Source organism: Coregonus clupeaformis, chromosome 1, assembly GCF_020615455.1.
Source record: "Coregonus clupeaformis isolate EN_2021a chromosome 1, ASM2061545v1, whole genome shotgun sequence".
Classification (NCBI taxonomy): domain Eukaryota; kingdom Metazoa; phylum Chordata; class Actinopteri; order Salmoniformes; family Salmonidae; genus Coregonus; species Coregonus clupeaformis.
The window spans coordinates 50,465,597-50,490,153 of NC_059192.1; positions in this window are offsets into that span (position 1 = coordinate 50,465,597).

A 24,557-nucleotide genomic window follows, 5' to 3' on the forward strand; every position below is an offset into this window, starting at 1 on the left:
TCAGACAGCTTGGAGTTGATGCCGGTGCCAATCTGACCCTTCCTGGCCAATGGGAAGCGGGCCAGCGTGGCATCTGCGGAGGGAGCGAGGGACAGCACAACAACAGTTGGAGGAGGGAGGACAAACACAGGAGTGAGGAACACAGCCATTTTTTACTTTAACTGTACCAGTCAGATATCTTTCTAATGATCGAGAAAGTGAGTGTGTTGTTTTCACTTATCAATGAATGATCAAGTGAACTTGGAGAAAAATACAATGAAAAGTGGGTGAAGGTTGTTGGTAAGGCTGTTGATCAGGGAATGTGTCAATAACACACGTACTATAGATGGCGTTGAGCTTGTGTGGGTCCAGGGCGGTGCGGTGGTTGGGGAACGTTGGTCTGCGGCTCCTCCCCCCTCGCAGGTTGCTGTTAAGCAAGGTGTCCATGTCGAACACGCCCAGCAACAGGGTGCGCGCCATCGCTGTGGGAGACTGCGTCTGATTGGCTGCATGCCAGGACCGCATTTCACAGAAGACGCCGGAACCAGGGTATACCTCCACCTGGTTTACCTGCACAACCAATGGGGAGAGAGAGCAAATGTGATCAGAATTAAAAACACATTTAGACCTCCATAACCTTTGGAGGAGGATAGATATGTCAATGGTGGCTACGTTAACAATCTGTCTTTATTTGGAATGAACAGCATTTTTCCTTACATGGCCAGTCCCATTAACACAGTGTGTCTCTGAGCATGTCCTCATCACAGGTAGGTTGGATGCTGAGCCACACAGAGAGCTGTTTGGGTCGGCCGTCCTCTGTGATGTCACCTCAGCTCCAAGTCTCCGTCCACACTGTGCTCACTGACGGCCATCTCGGGTCCAAAGTTGGACACGCTTCCATTCATGTTGTCCTGAGTCAAAGCTGAGCGGTTGGACATGGGCTGATGATGGAGTGGAGAACTGAACCCTTGGCCAAAGTGTCCTGACACGGAGTGGTGGTGTGTGTACGTGTAGCTCTCGCCCCTCCCTGTTGCCGTAGAGACAGCCTGTGGGGACACTGCAGGGTGGGGGGGCTGGTTGGCTTGGCCCAAGGTCTGCCACATGGTGGACAGCAGGCCAGGGATCTCTGGGGGATGACACCACAAAGGAAAGAAGAAACATGCATGAGGGAATGTGATCAGTTCAGAGCAGTTTAATTATACAATTATATTGATTTTACTCATCCTCACCCTTCACTAGCATGTTATGTAGCCGTTGGTTTTCAGCCGCCATTTCGTCTTTTCTCTTTCTCCAGTTCCCGAACCCGCGACCTGAGGAACTGGAGCTCTGCAGTGTGGGAAGGGTTAAATACGTCCATCTCCATCTTCATCCTCTGTGAAGGAAAGAGAAACGCAGATGACTGATGACTGAATGGTTTTGAGAGAGACTTTCCATCTACTGTATTGTATTGCCTGGATCTCTTATTTTTAAGTGATCTAGGTTGTGGCGTCAAGCAGTCTTTAAGTGGCTACAACAGAACGAAGAGGTTTCTGTACTCAGTGCAACAAACACTTATAACACCTCCCACCTATGGCTCTGTCACTGTCTTATGTGACCACACAAATCTAGGGCTGTGACGGTCATGGAATTTTGGATAACGGTTATTGGTCAGCCAGATGACCATGGTCACCGTTATAAGGGACAGTTAGAAAATTACTGGTAGTGTCATTAATAAAAAAGCACTCCCCTCCCCAACGTAACAAATATGATCACATGACCCTCCCTTTGTACTGTAAAAAACTGACACACCCTCCCCCCTCATTGAATTAACTCAAAAATAATGATTACGACCACAAATAATAACTGTAGCGACCCTGTGTTTATAAACATGGATATCGACTGTCACTTCAGCATGCTTTTGTGGCACAGTGATGACACGCAGGGTTACGGGCCAGAAGGTTGAGGGTTCGCCGACCACCATGGATACAGCTCACTCTCCCTGCCTGTTTAATTACACTACGATCAGAGCCGGCTGCAGACAATGATCAGCTAGGGGGAAATCAGATTTTCAATATTTTGATGCTATATTTATAATTATATAAAATATATGTAATTAATTTTCCACCAACAGGTTTCTGTGCCAATGCACCACACAACCATTAAGCAAAGCATAACTGCATTCCGATTACCAACTTCGAGCGACTTCAACATCATGGTTTGCGTTTTCAACACCACAATCAAATAGACTAGGCCTATGTCAATCTCGACAAACAGAAAATGCATCCCTCCCTACCCAGTACCGAAGGCTTGACAATCTCCAAATGTTATTACTCTTTTTGGTGTTTTGTAACAGATGTCTCTTTCCATTCATTAAATGGCCTGTGCATAGTTTGGATGCTGGAATTATATTGGAGTGGACGAATGTGCGCATGTAGCCTACAGGAGACTTTTGACGTAGCCAAATCAGATTAAAACATTGTGACTAATTATGTTTATGCCACACATAAAAGGTAATACATTTTAAAAAGTTAAATGACAAATATTTAGGCTATAATGAAGCGTTAGGTTCTAGGTGCGTGAGGAATAGCCGCTCGGATTGGAGAGGAGGCAGAGCGCGCATTACGCTTTCCTGAATAACTGGGCCTGGAGCATATGTGGCCACATTATTATAGAAAGACTTGGGAGAATGATGATCCGCAACAGACAGCGCATTTTAGTATCAGAAGTAAAAAATACAGCCAGACTGGCCTGCTACTGTGCCTTTCTAGACCTTATAAACTGTCGAGAATAGACCCACAACTGATCCAAATGGAATGAAACATTAAAATCACAGTGCTTTTGCGCTGTTATTCAAATGACATTTTCACTGCAGTTTCAAGCCTGGAGTACAATTTTGTACTCACTTGAAAACAATAATGCAATTATTCATTGCATTGTTGTCACGATCGTAGTTAAGAGAGGAGGACCAAGGCGCAGCGTGATGAACGAACATGTTTATTTATCATTAGCGATAAACACGGACAGTAAACAAAAACAACAAACGACTCGTAACGTCCTAGGTAACATAGACCAACACGGAACAAGAACCCACAAACACAAAGGGAAAAATAGACAGTTTAAATATGGCTCCCAATCAGAGACAACCAGCCACAGCTGACACTCGTTGCCTCTGATTGGGAGTCACTCAGGCCAACATAGAAATAAACCACATAGAAAGAACACACCCTGGCTCAACATATAGAGTCCCAGAGCCAGGGTGTTACAGCTACCCCTAAAGGCGCGGACTGCGACCGAGCCTCAACTAGAGCAAAACAGGGGAGGGCTGGGTGGGCATTCCTCCTGCGGCGGTTCTGGCTCCGGCCTTGCCCACCACCCTCCAATAAACCCCCCATAGCGCCCCTGGTCCGGTCTGGCCCCGCTGGCTGGAGCTGAACTGGGCGTAGCAGGAGCGGTTAGCTTCAGCTCCGTAGTGGAGCAGTTGACCGGTACCTTACCAGGCACCGGTGACCCAGGCACGGGTTGTGCTGGACTGACGACGCGCACCCCTGGCTTGGTGCGTGGAGCGGAACGGGCGGACCGGGCTGACGACTCGCACCCCTGGCTTGGGTGCGTGGGTAGGAACGGGCGGACCGGGCTGACGACTCGCACCCCTGGCTGGTGCGTGGAGTAGGAACGGGCCGGACCGGGCTGACGTATGCGCACCCCTGGCTTGGTGCGTGGGTAGGAACAGGCCGGACCGGGCTGGCGACGCATAACGTAGGCTTGAGTGCGAGGAGCAGGGACAGGCCGGACCGGGCTGGCGACGCACACCGTAGGCTTGGTGCGTGGAGCAGGGACAGGCCGGACCGGGCTGGCGACGCACACCGTAGGCTTGGTGCGAGGAGCAGGGACAGGCCGGACCGGGCTGGCGACGCACACCGTAGGCTTGGTGCGAGGAGCAGGGACAGGCCGGACCAGGCTGGCCGACTCGCACCCCTGGCTTGGTGCGAGTGGCAGGAACAGGCCGGGCCGGGCTGGCGACGCGCACCGTAGACTTGGTGCGAGTGGCAGGAACAGGCCGGGCCGGAGCTGGCGACGCGCACCGTAGGCTTGGTGCGAGTGGCAGGAACAGGCCGGACCGGGCTGGCGACGCACACCGTAGGCTTGGTGCGAGGAGCAGGGACAGGCCGGGCCGGGCTGTGGAGACGGATAGGAGACCTGGAGTGAAGAGCTGCCACAACCCGTCCTGGCTGAATGCCTACCCTCACACACTCTGTGTGAGGCATCAGCACAGGACGTACAGGGCTGTGTACCCGTACTGGCATAACAGCACGTGACACTGGCGCAGGATATCCGGGACCGAGGAGAGGCACTGGAGGCCACGAGCGCTGAGCCGGCACACTCCGTCCTGGCTGCATGCCCACCTTCGCACAACACGTGCGGGGTGCTCGCACAGGACGTACAGGACTATGCCGGACCACTCGTGGCACAGAACGCTGCTCCGCATACCGCGGAACCTGCCCAGTCCCATGCTGCCATGCCTGAGTACGGGAAGTTGGTTCCGCTCTCCATCCAGGCTCCGCCAACCTGCCTTCTGGCCCCCAAACCCGGTGGCCTCCTCTCCAAATCGCCCTGTGGCAGCCTCCTGCTGCCCAGCCGCCCATGCCGTGTGCCCCCCCAAAAAAATTTGTTGGGGTTGCCTCTGTCCGTCCGGCATGATGACACTGCTGACGCCGCTGCTCCTCTCTCGCCAGGGCCTTAATCCTAGCCCATGGCCCTTTGCCCCCGAGCATGTCCTCCCAGGACCACGATTTGCCCACCTGGGCCATCGCCAACCTCTCCATCTCCTTTCCCGGCGCTTCCTCCCATGTCCAGTCTGCCTGCTCCTGGACACGCTGCTTGGTCCTTGTATGGTGGGTTCTTCTGTCACGATCGTAGTTAAGAGAGGAGGACCAAGGCGCAGCGTGATGAACGAACATGTTTATTTATCATTAGCGATAAACACAGACAGTAAACAAAAACAACAAACGACTCGTAACGTCCTAGGTAACATAGACCAACACGGAACAAGAACCCACAAACACAAAGGGAAAAATAGACAGTTTAAATATGGCTCCCAATCAGAGACAACCAGCCACAGCTGACACTCGTTGCCTCTGATTGGGAGTCACTCAGGCCAACATAGAAATAAACCACATAGAAAGAACACACCCTGGCTCAACATATAGAGTCCCAGAGCCAGGGTGTTACAATTGTGGTGTTGTAGGCTAGTCTAGGTAGGATAATTTTACTGTCCCTAAACAAGATCAATAGGGGAGCATTTTGAGCTGCGTGTCTCATGTCTTCACTGTCCTTTCATGCGCAATGACGCACCTTCCTCTCCACTGCCTTGAGCTACTCCCCTTGTTCTTGTGGATTTATATAGAACATTGGTGAAGCTTTCAATGATTTTATGTGTGGTATGGAAACGCCCATGTCAAGATCCCAGAAAAGTGGAAGAGGGCATTAAAATCATTAAATTGCAGTTCTTACAATAATAAAATGGTAACCACCATTTTTCAATAGGGCTATTACAAATGAAAAACAGTCTGACATTTAAAAAGCAATAATTTCCCTAAAGGCTCTGTGTATCATAAAGCTACTTCTAAGTTTAAATGTGTCATCTTTGACAGAAAATGGTGACAGACATTCATAGAGAGTATAAATAACAGCATTTAAAAAAGCACTGCCATTAACAAGGTACCAAAACAAGCTAAGCAAAAAAATTATTGGTAAGCTTAATTATATAGGAAATACTTAGAATTCCCCTCACACGGAAACTAATATGTCACTACAAAGGCTTTGATGAACATTCGATTAAAATTAAGTTTCATTGTTCTTAAAGTTATCTATTTGTTTTTTTCACTATTTCAGGAAAATAAAATGCTGGAGATTATGGTTGCTCCCTCAAGGGAAAGGAAAAAATACCAAATATTATAATCTGTCATCGCACTCATTAATATGCAAATTGGATCGTGTTTAGTCAATCATTTTACCGTGCAAGTTGGGTTGTTATATGCCACATCATATTTGAAGAGATGCTGAAAACATTACGTTGATGCATTTTCAATTTGAATATTAATGAAGTTTACATCATTTACCGGTTCCTGGGATTTAACAGGTCCCTGCGTTTTATTAAAGTGTACACAACACACATTTCTACAAGGCAGTGCTTCAAACAAGGCAGTGCTTCAAACAAGGCAATCCTAAGAATCCCATTATTTTAGCAGTTCAGCTGTATAGTATTTTTGTGGATCCCTCTGAGAACAGTGAAATAACATCTAGTGATACATCAATCTTACATTTTTCATACAATTTCTATAGGTAGAGAATACAGAATGAAGCTGATACTACAATCATCTGAGGTGACTTTAATTGAATCAAGCCCGTTTCAAACACTTCCTACATGGATGAACAAAAATAGGCCTATGGTTTGCAGTTAGCCTACTTGGACTAATATGGGAATGAGTGAGCGGCCTTCAACAAAAGGACATTGATTTCGTTAATTATTATTCTATTAAATTATGTTCTAACACAACTTGATGTACACGCATATGTAAATATATTTTAGTTGACATCACTAGTCTGATATCTCTAAAAAGAGTGTCAAACCTGGGCCGCGTTCAGCAGCGGTGCTGTTCTGAACGACCAATTGAAGAACGCTGTGATTATGGTGGCCCAATGGGCGATTGTGTTATGATTATGATTCATAGTTATTAAAGGCCTTGCCCAAACATTTGTCACTTATAGGGAGATGGCTTTGTGAATAAGAGGCTTCTTCACCTGAGATTGGACTCTAAAGATGTTTGTTGATGTTTTTAAAGATGTTTGTAGTGTAACGGAGGTAAGAACGTGCCATAAGCTCACTCCACAGCTACCTTGAAATACCTCCAATGGTGCTTTCGAATAGCTTAACTGGTTCGTGCATTGTCAAGTGGGCGGTCACGTGTGCTGGCTAGGCCAGAGGGCCCCAGGTTCAAGCCGTGGTACGGACAGTTTACCCTGAGTTGTACTCAGAGAGGGAGAAAGCTAATACTACTAAGCTAAAACATTGACGCCGGTTTCACTGCTGCCGTGACACAGATCCGCAGTTGGGCTCATCTCAACGGCTGGGGTTGCTGTGGAGCGAGTTTAGAGGGGGTGTGGAGGTACAATAAGAATGTGCCATAAGCGAACTCCACAGCTTCACTACTTAGGCTAGTTTCACTACATTCACCCCCCTTTGACCTATTCCCCCACAAGAGACCACCCCATGTTTGGCGCCATTGTCACAGGCAATGTAAAACATGCATCTTACATCAGATCATCTTGAACCTTTCTCTGTAAAGCTAACTTTCATCAAGGTTATAAATGGTCTATAATTGGTTGCTCTCTTTTCATTGTCAGTTTCCTTTTTTAGCGTTATGATGGATAATAATTTATCATACGTTATACGGATTAACATCTTCACATTTCCCGAAAAATATTAATGACAAGACACTAATTACAAAAATGTTCCACAATGTCGGCAATAATGTATTACACAAAATACACAACATGCGCAGCATCAGATTAGCAAAAAAACTAAATGGCACATTATCCAAACAGGTTGGCTTTAGCTTAGTGTATTTACTTCACACAAAGTCGCCATAAATTCAAAGCACACGCACAAGTCACTGCCGGACTGCACATGCGCCCCAAATGCAGTTAATAAGCCCTACAGGAAACCCCTACAGTATAGTCTATAAAAGAACATGTGCCTATTTGAGCTGTCATTGTGACTCTTCAGACAGTCACAAATTTGATAGACCTATGCACAATTCACTACATAGGCATCTCTGTCACGGACATAAAGTCTGTTAACAAATCAGAGGCATGAGGGAAAATTCTATCTTCTCCTGTCCTAAAGCCTAGGCTATTTTCCTATCCAGTCCCAATCACACTGAAAGCCAAAATCCTGACTCCTGTCTAGCATGAAAATTCCTAACGTTATTCTGTAATCCATCGGTTGCATTATCAAAGCAAAATACTGCTATAACATTCCCGCCAAAATCTTTACATAGTGGCACAGCCAAGCCAACAAGGTGGAGCAGTGCCCCTCTTATTGGCGGGAGAATCCTGCCATAGTGACCATATCTTGCTTTTAAACACTTTAAATGGGTACTTTTATTGCGGTATTTCCCTAATATCTTAGCTTCAAAAGCTTGTGCATTCACCACATTGTGTGTGCTTGTTCTGGGATTTAATTTCTTTAGACTTTTACTAAAGCAATTGTTGATATCTTGAAAATGTGTTCTAGCGAAGATTCTCATGGAAAATATATGCTAAAATGGATTTCTCATACATGGCAGTACTATTTTTAGATAGTGTTTATCAACAATATGTGAATAGGCCTGGAGTGTTTTTTCTCCCAAATGAAAGCCCCCCCCAAAAATACTGACTTCATCCAGTGTCCAGAAAAGTGGATTAGGAGTATAGGCACATGTATATTGTCTCATTAGCATATTTTGTAACAATATTTCTGAAACATTGTCATATAAAAAAATCTTATATTTGTGTCTACATTCAACTGCTAAAGGTACATTTTGATACATATATATATATATATATATATATATATATATATATATATATATATATATATATACACACAGTGCATTCGGAAAGAATTCAGACCCCTTCCCTTTTTTCAAATTTTGTTACATTACAGCCTTATTCTATAATTGATTAAATAAATACAAATCCTCATCAATCTACACACAATACCCCATAATGACAAAGCGAAAACAGGTTTTTAGAAATGTTAAGATACCTTATTTACATAGGTATTCAGGCCCTTTTCTATGAGACTCGAAATTGAGCTCAGGTCCATCCTGTTTCCATTGATCATCCTTGAGATGTTTCTACAACTTGATTGGAGTCCACCTGTGGTAAATTCAATTGATTGGACATGATTTGGAGAGGCACACACCTGTCTATATAAGGTCCCACAGTTGACAGTGCATGTCAGAGCAAAAACCAAGCCATGAGGTCGAAGGAATTGTTCGTACAGCTCCGAGATAGGATTGTGTCGAGGCACGGATCTGGGGAAGGGTACCAAAACATTTCTGCAGCATTGAAGATCCCCAAGAACAGAGTGGCCTCCATCATTTTCAAATGGAAGAAGTTTGGAACCACCAAAACTGAGCAGTCGGGGGAGAAGGGCCTTGGTCAGTGGTGACCAAGAACCCGATGGTCACTCTGACAGAGCTCCAAAGTTCCTCTGTGGTGGCAAGACGGAAGCCACTCCTCAGTAAAAAGCACATGACAGCCCGCTTGGAGTTTGTCAAAAGGCACCTAAAGGACTCAAACCATGAGAAACAAGATTCTCTGGCCTGATGAAACAAAGATTGAACTCTTTGGCCTGAATGCCAAGCGTCACCTCTGGAAGAAACCTGGCACCATCCCTACGGTGAAGCCTGGTGGTGGCAGCATCATGCTGTGGGGATGTTTTTCAGCGGCAAGGACTGGAAGACTAGTCAGGATCGAGGGAAAGATGAACAGAGCAAAGTACAGGGAGATCTTTAATGAAAACCTGCTCCAGAGCGCTCAGGACCTCAGACTGGGGTGAAGTTTCAACTTCCAACAGGACAACGAACCTAAGCACACAGCCAAGACAATGCAGGAGTGGCTTCGGGACAAGTCTCTGAATGTCCTTGAGTGGCCCAGCCAGAGCCCGGACTTGAACCCGATCGAACGTCTCTGGAGAGACCTGAAAATAGCTTTGCAGCGACGCTCCCCATCCAACTTGACAGAGTTTGAGAGGATCTGCAGAGAAGAATGGGAGAAACTCCCCAAATACAGGTGTGCCAGGTATGTAGCGTCATACCCAATAGGACTCAAGGCTGTAATCGCTGCCAAAGGTGCTTCAACAAAGTACTGAGTAAAGGGTCTGAATACTTATGTAAATATGATATTTCTGTTTTATGAATTAATTAATTTTGCAAAATAATTTACAAACCTGTTTTTGCTTTGTTATTATGGGGTATTGTGTGTAGATTAATGAGGAAATAAAACAATTTAATCCGTTTGAGAATAAGGCTGTAACGTAATAAAATGTGGAAAAAGTCAAGGGGTCTGAATACTTTCCGAATGCACTGTATACACTAAATGACCAAAGGTACGTGGACACCTGCTCGTCGAACATCTAATTCCAAAATCATGGGCATTAATATGGAGTTGGTCCCCCCCTTTGCTGCTATAACAGCCTCCACTCTTCTGGGAAGGCTTTCCACTAGATGTTGGAACATTGCTGCGGGGACTTGCTTCCATTCAGCCACAAGAGCATTAGTGAGGTCGGGCACTGATGTTGGGCGATTAGGTCTGTCTCGCAGACGGCTTTCCAATTAATCCCAAAGGTGTTTGATGGGGTTGATGTCAGGGCTCTGTGCAGGCCAGTCAAGTTCTTCCACACTGATCTCAACAAATCATTTCTGTATGAAAATGTATGCACTCACTAACTGTAAGTCGCTCTGGATAAGAGCGTCTGCTAAATGACTAAAATGTAAATGTAAATGTATGGACCTCGCTTTGTGCACGGGGGCATTGTCATGCTGAAACAGGAAAGGGCCTTCCCCAAACTGTAGCCACAAAGTTGGAAGCACAGAATCGTTTAGAATTTCATTGTATGCTGTAGCGTTAAGATTTGCCTTCACTGGAAGTAAGGGGCCTAGACCGAACCAACAAAAACAGCCCCAGACCATTATTCCTCCACCACCAAACTTTACAGTTGGCACCATGCATTGGGGCAGGTAGCAAACCCAGATTCGTCCGTCGGACTGCCAGATGGTGAAGCGTGAATCATCACTCCAGAGAACGCGTTTCCAATGCTCCAGAGTCCAATTGCTGTGAGCTTTACACCATGGAAACCCATTTTATGTAGCTCCCAAAGAAACGTTGTGCTGACATTGCTTCCAGAGGCAGTTTGGAACTCGGTAGTGAGTGTTGCAACCGAGGACAGACAATTTTTACGCGCTGCGCGCTTCAGCGCTCAGCGGTCCCGTTCTGTGAGCTTGTGTGGCCTACCTCTTCGAGGCTGAGCCGGTGTTGCTCCTAGACGTTTCCACTTGACAAAAACAGCACTTACAGTTGACCGGGGCAGAAATTTGACGTACTGACTTGTTAGAAAGGTGGCATCCAATGACAGTGCCACGTTGAAAGTCACTGAGCTCTTCAGTAAGGCCATTCTACTGCCAATGTTTGTCTATAGAGATTGCATGGCTGTGTGCTCGGTTTTATACACCTGTCAGCAACGGGTGTGGCTGAAATAGCTGAATCCACTAATTTGAAGGGGTGTCCACATACTTTTATATATATATATAGTGTATACACACACACGCACACATATACAGTGCATTCGGAAAGTATTCAGACCCTTTCACCTTTTCCACATTTTGTTACATTAAAGCCTTATTGTAAAATGGATAAAATTGTTTTCCCCCCTCCTCAATCTACACACAATACACCATAATGACAAAGCAAAAACATTTACAGAAGTACGAATGGAAATTACAATATTTTCAAAATTATTGTTTTTGTGCTCAGCTAAGCCTTTCCTTAGAAATGGCTATCCATGTTTTGACCTAAGGGACTTATCGAAATTTACAGAATGGAGGAAAAGGGCGGGGGTCACGCTTTTTCAACTTCAGTCAGGGGAGGGTTTAGTATTTTTTTAAAATCTAGTCATGGGGAGGGTCATGTAATTTGTAATTTATTAAATGTTTTAGAATTAGTTGATTATTAGGCTATACTGTATATCGATGTGTGCCCGATGCCACCCCTCATCTCTGATTCTCCACTGGGCGCACAATATTAATTGCACCTACACTCTAAAAAGTAAAGGTTCCTGGAGGATCCTTTAGTGGTTCTTCAAATTGAAACTGTGGGGAACCCTATAAGTTATTTGAAGAACTCTTTAAAAGAGTTCTTCAAAGAACCCATTTTAATGGACCCCTCGAAGAACCTTTTTGAATAACCTTTTGGGGTTAATTCTAATAATAATAATACGCTTAACAATAACACAATATTTTAGTTGTCAGTGTTATTATGATTTTAGTGGCAAAGCAGAATAAAAAATCTAAATATGAGGTAAACTCCCAGCAGAGCCCCAAGTCCAATGGGTATATCCTCTGGCATGTTGATGTTAATGTTTTGATGGTCTCCATATCCATAGCCAGAATGATTCTGCAGTGCATGGTGATCGAGCAGGTTTTCTGTTATATTCATCAGAAGTGTAGGGAGGGTGAAGTCTGTAAATCCCAAAAATAGTAGTTATACAGACGATTAACAAAACATGCACAAGACAGTATTCATACCTTGGTTTTTGTGGTAACTGTGGATGAAAAAAATAATAATGTTTTAATAATGGTTTTCATACACATACCTTGTCCATAATGTAGAGGCCTATGGGATATTCATTGAAGAGGTAAGGGAGGAGGATGGTAAATGTGATCTGCATAACATACCAATACCAATTGACATACCTTTGTATGCCTCCTCGTCTGTATACCTACAGACACAAAAGTGAACAGTTCAGTCATCTGCACCCAATAAAGCTAGCCTTCAACATATTGTTATAGCCTACAGTACATATTCTTACCTCTTTGTTGATTGATATCCATTGAATTGTGTTCATTTTCTGTTTTAGAAAGATTTGCACGAAAAGATGGATAGTGTCATCAGAAAACAATATCAATTTAGATCATACAAGGGACAAACCTTACCTTAAATTGAGGAGATCTTTAAATTTTTCAGTTAAGTGCCTGCACCTGCTGTCCTTTCAAATTCAAATGTTTCAGTTGGGCAGTTAGGTTCCTGTATGAAACCCCACCAACTAAGGAGGTTCCTCGATGAACCCCACCTCCTATGGGGTTCTTGGAAGAACCTTTTGGGTGCAATTTTCAGTGCCAAGAACCCTAAGGTTCTTCGAAGATCTTAGAAGAACCCTTGTCGAACCCCTAATTTTGTGTATAGGCTATTTAGTGTGGTCTCAATCAAATGATCCATAGCCTATAGCCTACGAAGTGCATGCTCCAAGAACCACAGAGCAAAGTTATATTTCTAAGACTGCTGCTAGGATGGTGTAAATTAAACTAGGCTGCATTACACACTGCAATGGATATTCCAACCCTGAGCCCAAGCCTGCTTTGCTCTTGCTGATCAAATACGTTTTCGTGTGCTGCTTAACCAATGGCTGTGCTGTGTAGGGCTACGATGGCAGTTCAGGAAGAGAGTCAAAGGTTTCTTCCGAAAATATATTTGGTTAGGCCTAGTCCAAAAAATTCACCATCTTGCATGCGGACTAGCCTATAGCCTATTTTCTGTTCAGTTTGAGAAGGAGAGCACGAAGATGAGAAGGAGGACAACTTTGATAGCTTGCTACTACTATAATAGATTTTATTAAAAACAATATGTTTCTTGTCCCTGATGTATTTATCAGAGTTACTGAACTCACAATAAGCCAGATTCGAGTAACTTACATTGTGGTGCTGAAACTTGAAGCAGCAGCCGAGGCACAATCAATTAGAAATGGATAGCTGATGGTGCTGAAAGTAAGCAAATTCGAGTAGGCATAATTTATTTAAACTGTCTTCATTTTAATTAGACTTTACTAACAACAAGAGGGCTTTGTGTTGGAGCCTATTTCTTCCCATATAAGAAATAAGAGGTACACCTACCTGTTAAACCGACGAAATTAGGCTATAGGCTGCTATAGCTATAGATTTGTCGGTCAATTCCTCCACCCACCATGCACTCTTTAAATAGCCCTTCACTGACACAGAGGTAGGCTGTTAAGTTAAAACCAATACTTGAATTGAGGGGGTATGAGAGGGTATGCCATAGGCCTAACTTTTATTGAAGAAAATGGCAAAAAGCACAGGCCTACCCCTTGTTAGCTTAAGATTTAGAAGAAAATAAAACGGATAAGATTATATAAAGTGATCTATAACAGTGCTTTGGTCCGCGATGCATTATGCTAGAAACAAGCTTTAAAATATCCGGGAAAGACGTCACTCCGATGCATATGTGGATATCATTGTTTCGTTTCTTTGACATTCAGAGGCTGACTTTGCTTGGGAAGTAATCTAATTCTGTCACCATCAATTGATTAAGCTATTCACTTTCTGTACAATAGAAGATGTTTAAACCCAGACAGCTTTTAGGGAAACACTTGTGACCTTCTGTTGTTGGGTTAAGCCAAAGATGAAGAGTAGCCAGCAGTTAAAACATTTATGCGTCGGAAAGGCCTAACTTTTGAAAGTACAGTACCATGCTCAGATTACTAATGACGTCTCAGATTTAATTATTTGCCAACAGGGACAGTTTCATTGCAAACAAGACACACTGATTTGGCATTGGAGAAATATGATAAGATGAACACATAGGCATATCTCTCTGTCCATTCTTAGCCTGTAATTCCAGTAATTAGTGCCGTATTAAAAAAAGATTCAGCTAATATGTAAAATAATGTAGAATTGCATGAAATATATATAAAAGGCAATTTTTTCTCAGACCTGCAAATACGATGATAGATTCATGCAATGCTTTTACTATAAAGGAGATCTTTCCATCCCTACTCCTGTCCACGGTGGTCTGCGAACCGACAATCTTCTGGCCCGCAGCCCTGTGTGCTATCAAATTTCCCACATTGCCATTTAATGCTTACAGGAGGAAGAACAGCTAAAACTGAATATCTAAGGCTCTGGTCTGTCCAAGAAGTGAGAGTAAACGGTAGACATGTTCTCTGCTATCCACTTTGTTTAAATTATTATTTTGGATATATGGGAGGGTCATTTGTTTTGTTTTTTCAAGCGTTCATGGAGGGTTTAGGTAAAATATATTTTGCTGAAGGGAGGGCCATCCATTTTCATTTCAGAGAGGTCTGATTTTCTCCATGTAACCCTTATTATAAATAAGCTAATATGTTCAGTCTCCCCAAAAAGCTTGTCCATTTCATCTAACATCCATAACGTTTCTTATTTTCTTCATATCTCCAACATGCCAATATTTAGAAGTCCTCTTTTTGGGGTATACACTCCCCCCAAGGGGTACTATAGACACATACATCAAAAGTTTAATTTCTATGTGGTTTGTCCATTCTGTGAGACATTACAGTTTTTCTCAATCGTGTATTTTTTGGAACAATGTTGTTGATTTTCAAAATAGAGACCACAAGACACAGAACTCTGTGGCCTTTTGCAAAACAGTAAATGTGTTAAAGAAATGTAGGCTAGTTGCCTTCTCAAAACATAAATACATTCGTCAAAAAGAACCCGACTGCCTGCAAAAAGATTAACGCAACCACACTTAAGCTATCTCTTGAGTCCAAGCAGACAAAACAGAAAGTTAGTCTGTCTTTTAAAAACTCCAGTAGATCAATACATTTTCTTTGCAGTCACTAAAACTATCCAAAGGTGCAGAATTATGGGCAATTACTCTCATTTTATGTATATTCTACCAAACAATTTCATACACAACAAATCAAATGTTATTCCTGATAAAACTTTTTTTTTTAAAGCACATTGTGTGCAGGATTCATTACACAATCCAATTCCATGTATTTAATACATACGTGGGTTTGCTCATAGTTTTGTAGACTTTCCATTGGCACAAAGAAACCCAATCCACAATAGAAATAAGGAAATGTGAATACAATGGAAGAACACAACCAGAGTGGAAGAAGCAACGTTAAGCAGATCATTAATTATTAACCCCTTACACTTGTGGGAATTGGCCTATAAGGATAGGGTTAAATTGAAATGTTTCTTACAGAAGAAATATGGAATGCATAACCATGGTAGCAATTAAAAGGGAACAGTTTGGAGATTATGGGAAAATGATTAGACTAAAGGTGATGACACAACAGTTCACCTGACAAGACAGAATCCAAACATTACACTGTTGATTTGATGTGCATTTTACATTTACTGTACATTTCGCCGCATTTGTAGATAACAAAATACTCTGGAAACATTCAGTAACATGATAAGAATATTCTTGGAAATATGGGGTAGGCGCAACATAAGACCAACAAATTCCAAGGGTTTGAGTGAGAGGTCTAACTGGTGTTTCCATGTGGCTACACACCTCTCCAAAGTGTGCACAGTTCCTAAGTAACCTCAATGCACTTTTATGACTTAAAGAAGAGTCTTCAACTATACGTTTAATTTTTTGCTTTCCTAGCTATGCCGTTGAGGAACTAGAGCAAGCACACTTGTAGTTGTTTAGAACACAGCCCTGCATCTCCGCCTTTACACAATTAGTGTTGTTTACAAATTCCATAAACAGCCCATTATAAATTGCAATCTGGGTTAGGTGGGTATAATTTGAGTCCTCGTAATTTACAGAATTTCCCTCACTCAGTCAACAAAATATGTGCAAAGTTGCCCAATTAGCAGGAGGCATGGGGGCAACTTCGTGTCGCACGCGGTGCTCAAGTTCAGAACAGCTGTCAGTCAAAACCCATACAGAACTGTGAAGCGGAAACCCTGCATATCTGATCTAATAGAAGTTTCGTAATGCTTAGGTTGTTACGAGTGTACTGATATAGGTGTGATGCACGTGACATCCCGGCAACTTTGAGAAGAAAACATTAATATTGGTGTTGTCCCTGTTAAAATTAGAGACGGTCTATGTATATTCATGAGGCTAGTATAGCATCTCAGTCTCCATTGAATACAGGCGGTTGAAGTCAACACCCCTCATCGAATATTCAAAAAAGTATTCAAATAACAACATGTATCCACCAATCCAAAAAGAGGAATAGGCGGGAGCTTAACAGCCCGCCGTTTCGCTAAGTGGACTACACATCTCATTGTTAGGGCGGAGACATAGGCATCTAGTCATTGTATCCAGTATCTCTGGGCTTGTTCGACATTGCAGCCGACAGTGCAGGTGACTGCCGACTGACTGATCTACAAATCACCTTACACTATAAATAACTACTCATTATTATCTGTAGATTAGTCAGTCAGTCACAATTTACCAATGATACATTACGGTTTGATCCTCTCGAACACGGCCACTGACACAACTTATATGAATTCAAACTTGAGTTGTTTGGTTTGACCCAATTCTACTCATTTTGCCATTGGGCAGAGAGAAAAAATGTGCAGTTTGACAGCTAATTTCCTGCAATTCTACCCATTTTGCCATGGGGTGGAGAGAAATGTTGCAGTTTTAAAGAAAATGTAATGCAATTCTACACATTAATATGATATCTGAGAGAGAATGACTAACAAAATCAATGGGGGGCCCATGGAGGTCAGGGCCCCTAGGCAAGTGCCCTGCGTTGCCCGCTCGGTATTCGGCCATGATTACTACAAGTTTAGATAGCTGGCTAGACTCATTTACCAATCTAACATGACATGACTAATCGAATTCCTAAAAAATATGTTTTTTGCAGTTGTTTTTTTGTCAGGGGCCCACTAGAGGCTGGGTGCCTAAGCGACGCTTATGGCTAGCTCGCTTCAGAATTTGAATAGCTTACATTGAAGACAACATCACTAGGCATCGCATGTAGGCTAGTGTGTGATTGGTCCATCATAACAAAAGCGAGGTGGTGGATTCCAAGATATGCAACTGGCCACCTGCAGTAGACACTGAATGAACACCATTAGCATAGGAATTAGAATAATTTAGGATCTCTAGGATGAACACGCCATATGTAGTAAGCTGTTTCCAAATGTGACCACACACACTAACGAGCAAGCTAGATTGTGCAATTACTTGAAGTACAGAGGGAAAACAATCTTACTCTATTATTGCCAATGCTTGCCGTCTCTATTCTTTGTTGTAGGATCATGCATTCGTGATTCCGCTCCACCTCACATTTAGACGGCTGTGATTCCGGCATTTCTTGCATTATATCACACGAATATCCAATGTGACTTGAAGTTATATTCCTGAAATGGTAATCTCTCCGTTTCCAAATGCAATGTTCCCGTATTTTCTGTAAACAACGGACGTTATCAAAACATTGAAAGTGAAAGCAAGCATGCTGTAAAAAAAAAAAAAAAATGTCCGTTGTTTAAAGCGATAGTTTCCGGTATGACGTCACGTGCAATACATAGAGTTTCTAAAATGTACTGTATTTAACTGTATTATTGTTCTCTCTCCAAATGTGCTGTTTGGAGTATACGTTCGTAGTATGATTCTGTCTGGTACAATGTATGTAAATATGTCGCAATATGAAACTGCTCAATATCTATTTTGGACACTGCCAGGTACTATTAGATAACAATAATATAGAAACAAGTAGGACTCCATTCCCCAGTCCTCGAGACTTGCCAAATGTATATAATGAAGATCCCCAGCAGTTGTATGCCATGAAGTTCTTCACCTTAAAACCAGAAGACATACTGTACATCCCCAGTATAATTGGTATGTGATAAAGTTGTAATAAGTTGTTTAGCCCATTAATTTGATGTTGTCAATTATGGAGGACAGAACAGCATCTTGTGCACTAACCTGTGATGATGCTGTGTGCATAAGCTAGCTACCAGCTAAGGTTATCTAACATGCACTCTTTTTGTGCCTGGCTGGTTACTGGTCAGTTGACAACATTTGCTGCTGTTTTATAGAAAAGCCCTTGTGTGTGTACACAAGTTGATTAATCTTAACAAGATGTACTATCACCTGCTGGGTTATAATCTATAACCAACAGCACTACAACATGTAGCGCACACTGTAAACCTCAGGTGCCAGCCAGTGACAGAGGGTCTGGCCTAGCTTTCAAGAATAGAGTACCACATGAGTCATAATGCCCATAAAACCTAAGCGGTCAAACAGGGAAATGGTTCCAATCGTTTTTCCAGCATACGTTTTTCCCATAGGGGATTTTAGAAACACTTAAAATAAGGGCTGTGTTTCGTGTAGGTTTACCGTAGCATGACGCTTTGATAACACTGTAAATCTCTCTAGGACAAGGTGACTTTTATCAATATATTCGCCTGTATTTACCCCCCCACCCCTCAAAATGAAATCATAAAGAACTACAAATGCCATGATCTGGACGAGACTGCCGAATCGAGGTAAGAATCTCTGGATTAACTATTACCTAAATGTATTAATGAATAAATTGGCAACATTTATTTAAATGGACAATTCTTTGAACTGTCTTGTGCAAGTTTAAAATTGACAAAATACCTGTTAGCAAAGCTGTCAGCTAGAGATGACGTGCAAGAGCTTGCAGGGGTTTGTAGTTTTGCATGATTTCTACTTTGATGCTAATTAGCATTTTCGAATCTGAGAGTAAATAGAGCCGAATATATTGATAAAGGTCACCTTGTCGGAGAGAGATTTACATGGTTATCAAAACGTCACGCCAGGATAAGCCTACATGAAGCACAGCCCTTAATTTAAGTGTTTCTAAAATCCCCTATGGGAAAAATGAATGGGGAAAAACGTTTGGAACCATTTCCCTGTTTGATCGCTAGGTTTTTTGGTTATTATGACACCTCAACTGTGGGGCTCCATATCCAGTTTACAGCCAGCCCCCCTTGGGTTCTCAACTGATGGTACTGATCACAGCTGGCTCCCTCGTGAACTACAATTCTAATACTCTGTTTAATCCCAACGCTCTGTCTAAACGCAAATGCTTCTTCTCCATTTACATCATGACGTATTTCATTACGCCGTACATTATCTTCACGGAGTGTTGCACGCAAGATGGAGGAGAGCCTGTCTGTCATCAGAGATCGCATTTCTTTTTGGGAGATTGCAAAATATGACCTTTTCATTCAAGACAGGATAAATATATTGCTTCAGGTGATAATAAAACAGGTTTTGTGTAGTTACTTTTTCCTCATCTTGTTTCTCTAACTTTATAGCAAGTCCAGCTAGCTTGCACTGCAGAGCAACTAGCTAGCTAGCTAAAAGCTAGGCTAGGTTGAAGTTTCAAGTTCAAGTTTCATGTTTTAATGTCACATGCACAAGTACAGTGAAATGCCTTTATTGCAAACTCAAAACCCAACAATGCAAAAGTCAATAACAATATAATACTAGAAAAAACACATGAGAAATAAGAAGAACACAATAAGTAAGTAATACTATATACTGAGTCAGTTCCAATACCATATTTACAATGTGCAGGTATACTGGAGTGATGGAGGTTGATAGGGGTAAGGTGACTAGGCAACAGCATATAAGATAAACAGAGTAGCAGCAGCTTGTATGTGAGTGGGTGTGCGTGTGTGTAGAGTCAGTATGTGCATATTATGTGTGAGTGAGTAGATGATGGAGTGAGTGTTTAGGGCCTGTGAGTGTGCATAGAGACAGTACAAAAAATAAAAATACAAGGTCAATAAAGATACAAGGTTAACTCAGATAGTCCGTGTAGCTATTTATCAGTCTGATTGCTTGGGGATAGAAGCTGTTCAATAACCGATTGTTGTGCAGAAACCGAGAGAATAGTCATGGCTTGGTTGGTTAGAGTCTTTAAAACATTTCCGGGCCTTCCTTCCACACTGCCTGATATAGATGTCCTGGATGGCAGGGGAGCTCGGCCCCAGTGATGTACTGGGCTGTCCGCACCACCCTCTGTAGCGCCATGCGATCGAGGGCGGTGCTATTGCCCACCAGGCAGTGATGCAGGCAATCAAGATGCTCTCAATGGTACAGCTGTAGACGTCTTTGAGGATTTGAGGGCCCATGCCAAACTTTTTCAACTTCCTGAGGTGGAAGAGGCGCTGTTGCATCTTCTTCACAACTATGTGCGTGTGTTTGGACCATTTTAAGTCTTTAGTGATTTGGGCACCTAGGAACTTGATGCTCTCGACCTGCTCCACTGCAGCCCCGTCGATGTGGATGGGGGCGTGCCTGCCCCCCTGTTTCCTGTAGTCCACGATCAGCTCCTTGGTCTTACTGACATTGAGGGAGAGGTTGTTACTCTGGCACCACACTGCCAGGTCACTGACCTCCTCCCTGTAGGCTGACTCATCGTCGCTGGTGATCAGGCCTACCACCATCGTGTCTTCAGCAAACTTGATGATGGTGTTGGAGTCGTGCGTGGCCACGCAGTCGTGGGTAAGAAGGGAGTACAGGAGGCAACTAAGCACACACCCCCTGTGAAGTCCTGTGTTGAGGGTCAGCGTGGCAGAGGTGATGTTGTCTACCCTCACCACCTGGAGTCGGCCCGTCAGGAAGTCCAGGATCCAGTTGCAGAGGGAGGTGTTCAGACCCAGTGTCCTAAGCTTGGTGATGAGCTTGGAGGGGACAATGGTGTTGGCACGCTGAGCTGTAGTCAATTAACAGCATTCTCACATAGGTATTCCTCTTATCTAGATGGGTGAGGGCAGTGTGGAGAGCAATTGAGATTGCATCATCTATGGATCTGTTGGGGCGGTATGCAAATTGGAGTGGGTCTAGGGTGTCTGGGATGGTGGAGTTAATGTGTGCCATAACCAGCCTCTCGAAGCACTTCATGATTACAGAAGTGAGTGCTACAGGGTGGTACTCATTGTGGCATGAACAGTGGCGACTCGTCATTCAGGGCAGGTAGGACAGAGCCCCACCTGTTTTGAGCCCAACCTGTTTTGCATGTTATTTGGCATTAATACGTGTCACATATCAGTTTGCAAACAATGTAAAAAAAAACAAATAATTGAGATAGTAAAGCCGCATACAAACATGGTCTCTTTTTTGATTTCTTGAGTAAGGCAGCTCCAAAATGCAGGTGTTTCAGTCTAGCTCAGTGCTACATGAGAAAGCTATTCATTGACTACAGCTCAGCGTTCAACACCATAGTGCCCTCAAAGCTCATCACTAAGCTAAGGACCCTGGGACTAAACACCTCCCTCTGCAACTGGATCCTGGACTTCCTGACGGGCCGCCCCCAGGTGGTAAGGGGTAGCTAACAACACATCTGCCACGCTGATCCTCAACACGGTGGCCCCTCAGGGGTGCGTGCTCAGTCCCCTCTTGTACTCCCCTGTTCACCCATGACTGCATGGCCAGGCACGACTCAACACCATCATTAAGATTGCCGACGACACAACAGTGGTAGGCCTGATCACCGACAACGATGAACAGCCTATAGGGGAGGAGGTCAGAGTCCGGGCTGTGTGGTGCCAGGATAACAACCTCTCCCTCAACGTGATCAAGACAAAGGAGATGATTGTGGACTACAGGAAAAAAAAGAGGGTCTGAGCACGCCCCCATTCTCATCAATGGGGCTGTAGTGGAACAGGTTGAGAGCTTCAAGTTCCTTGGTGTCACATCACCAACAAACTATCATGGTCCAAACACACCAAGACAGTCGTGAAAGTGCACGACAAAGCCTATTCCCTCCCCCTCAGGAGACTGAAAAGATTTTGCATGAGTCCCCAGATCCTCAAAAAGTTCTACAGCTGCACCATTGAGAGCATCCTGACTGGTTGCATCACAGCCTGGTATGGCAACTGCTCGGCCTCCGACCGCAAGGCACAAAAGAGGGTAGTACGTACGGCCCAGTACATCACAGGGGCCAAGCTTCCTGCCATCCAGGACCTCTATACCAGGCGGTGTCAGAGGAAGGCCCTAAAAATTGTCAAAGACCAGCCACCCTAGTCATAGACTGTTCTCTCTGCTACCGCATGGCAAGCGGTACTGGAGCGCAAGTCTAGGTCAAAAGGCTTCTTAACAGCTTCTACCCCCAAGCCATAAGACTCATGAAGAGCTAATCATGGCTACCCGGACTATTTGCATTGTCCCCCCCACCCACCCCATCCCATCCCCTCTTTTACGCTGCTGCTACTACTATGTTTATTATCTATGCATAGTCACTTTAACTCTACCCACATGTACATATTACCTCAATTACCTCGACTAACCGGTGCCCCCACACATTGACTCTGTGCGGTACCCCCTGTATATAGCCTCCCCTACTGTTATTTTATTTTACTGCTGCTTTTTAATAATTTTTTACTTCACACTTTTTTTCTTAAAACTGCATTGTTGGTTAAGGGCTTATAAGTAAGCATTTCACTTTAAGGTCTACACCTGTTGTATTCGGCACGTGACAAATATAATTTGATTTGATTTGATTCTATTCTGTGGTTTTGGGGCAGCCAGCAGAAAAAACGAAGCATAGGGGTTGGTAATATTCTCTAGTTGCGCCGTGATTGGCTCAGTGTCCTGTCACTCATGGGGACACTACGTCACCCCAAAATCTACAGGGAGAGCTCGAAATTTCAAGCCCCTTGGGTGCTGCCATAGATTTACATTAGAAGTGCCCATCCAAGAAGGCTCAAGGTCATTGGCCACAGATAAAATGATGTGAAATCACATTATATCTACCGTAGCTTTGATTGGACTGATCATGTCAACATCATACTTTCAACATCTTAGCCAGCGAGCTAGACAAGCAGTCATCATCATGAATCAAGTCGACAATCTACTGGCATATCCTTTTCAATCCTTGTCATATGAAGAGAAATTATAGATAAAAAGTATCGGGTGGGCATAAACATTACACAACAAGTTGGAAATCGCAAATTCAACAATGAGTGGTTTGGAAGGAATCAGTGGCTAACTGCAAGTGTTGCAAAGCAATCACTAGCCTGCTATTCAGTGCAGTGGGTGTGTGGTCCAAGTCTGGATTAAAGGGTATCTTTTCCAAGCTTAAAAGGATAAACATTCACATGCAACACAATGGGCCAGAAAAGGTTGACTGTCAATCCAGCATGATTTCTGTCGTGTTCAAAACAACTGGAAACTCGGAACTGGGAAATCTCAGACTTCAGTGAGTTCAAGACAACTGGGAACTCTGAAGAAAACTAGCTCCGACTGGGAAAATACGTTTTGAATGGTCATCCAACTCAGAATTCCAAGTCGGGAACACGGGCCTCTTTCTAGAGCTCCGACCTGAAGATCATTGACGTCATGATTCGACATTGTTTTTTTTCACAGTTCCCAGTTGTCTTGAAATCACCATAAATCCAGAGAATGCCAGACTTTGATGACAAAGTTCGATGACAAAATGTACCCACAAGAAGGACTGCTGCGCAATCTTCCTTTTCAAGTGAGCACAGCACAACAAGGTGAATCCAAAAATGTATTGTATGCTTCTGCGTAAATGATGTAATATGCCAGGGAGATATGCATACTGTAGCTAAGAAAGTAATACTAAGTGTATGTTGTGTAGTAAGCTGTTAGGAGCCCATGTGCCTCACCCTAATAATTTGGTCCCTTTCCCCCTCATAACTTAGCCTACTGTTCTGACTTGGTGGTGCACATGTAGCCGATAGCCTGTTTTAGAGAAATGTAATCATTGAATATTGTAAGAGCTTTCATTGTCTGCTTATATGCCCCTCTTATTTATCCTACGGTTCTGACTTGGTGTACAGGGAGAATACTGTAAGAACGGCCCATGTTCTGAATTCTGCGCAGTACATTTCAAAAGTGCTGAACAAATAGTTATATTGACTATGTCCGTCCAACTCGCTCATTGTCTTAATCAAAATTACAGATTGCCTCTTATCCGCTCGTCGTCCCCTTATGCCATAGTTTGTACATCTCAATTGTCAGTAGAAACAACATTTGTTTAAGCAAGTCTGCCATATCAGCTATGTTTTAAAAAAAAGGCA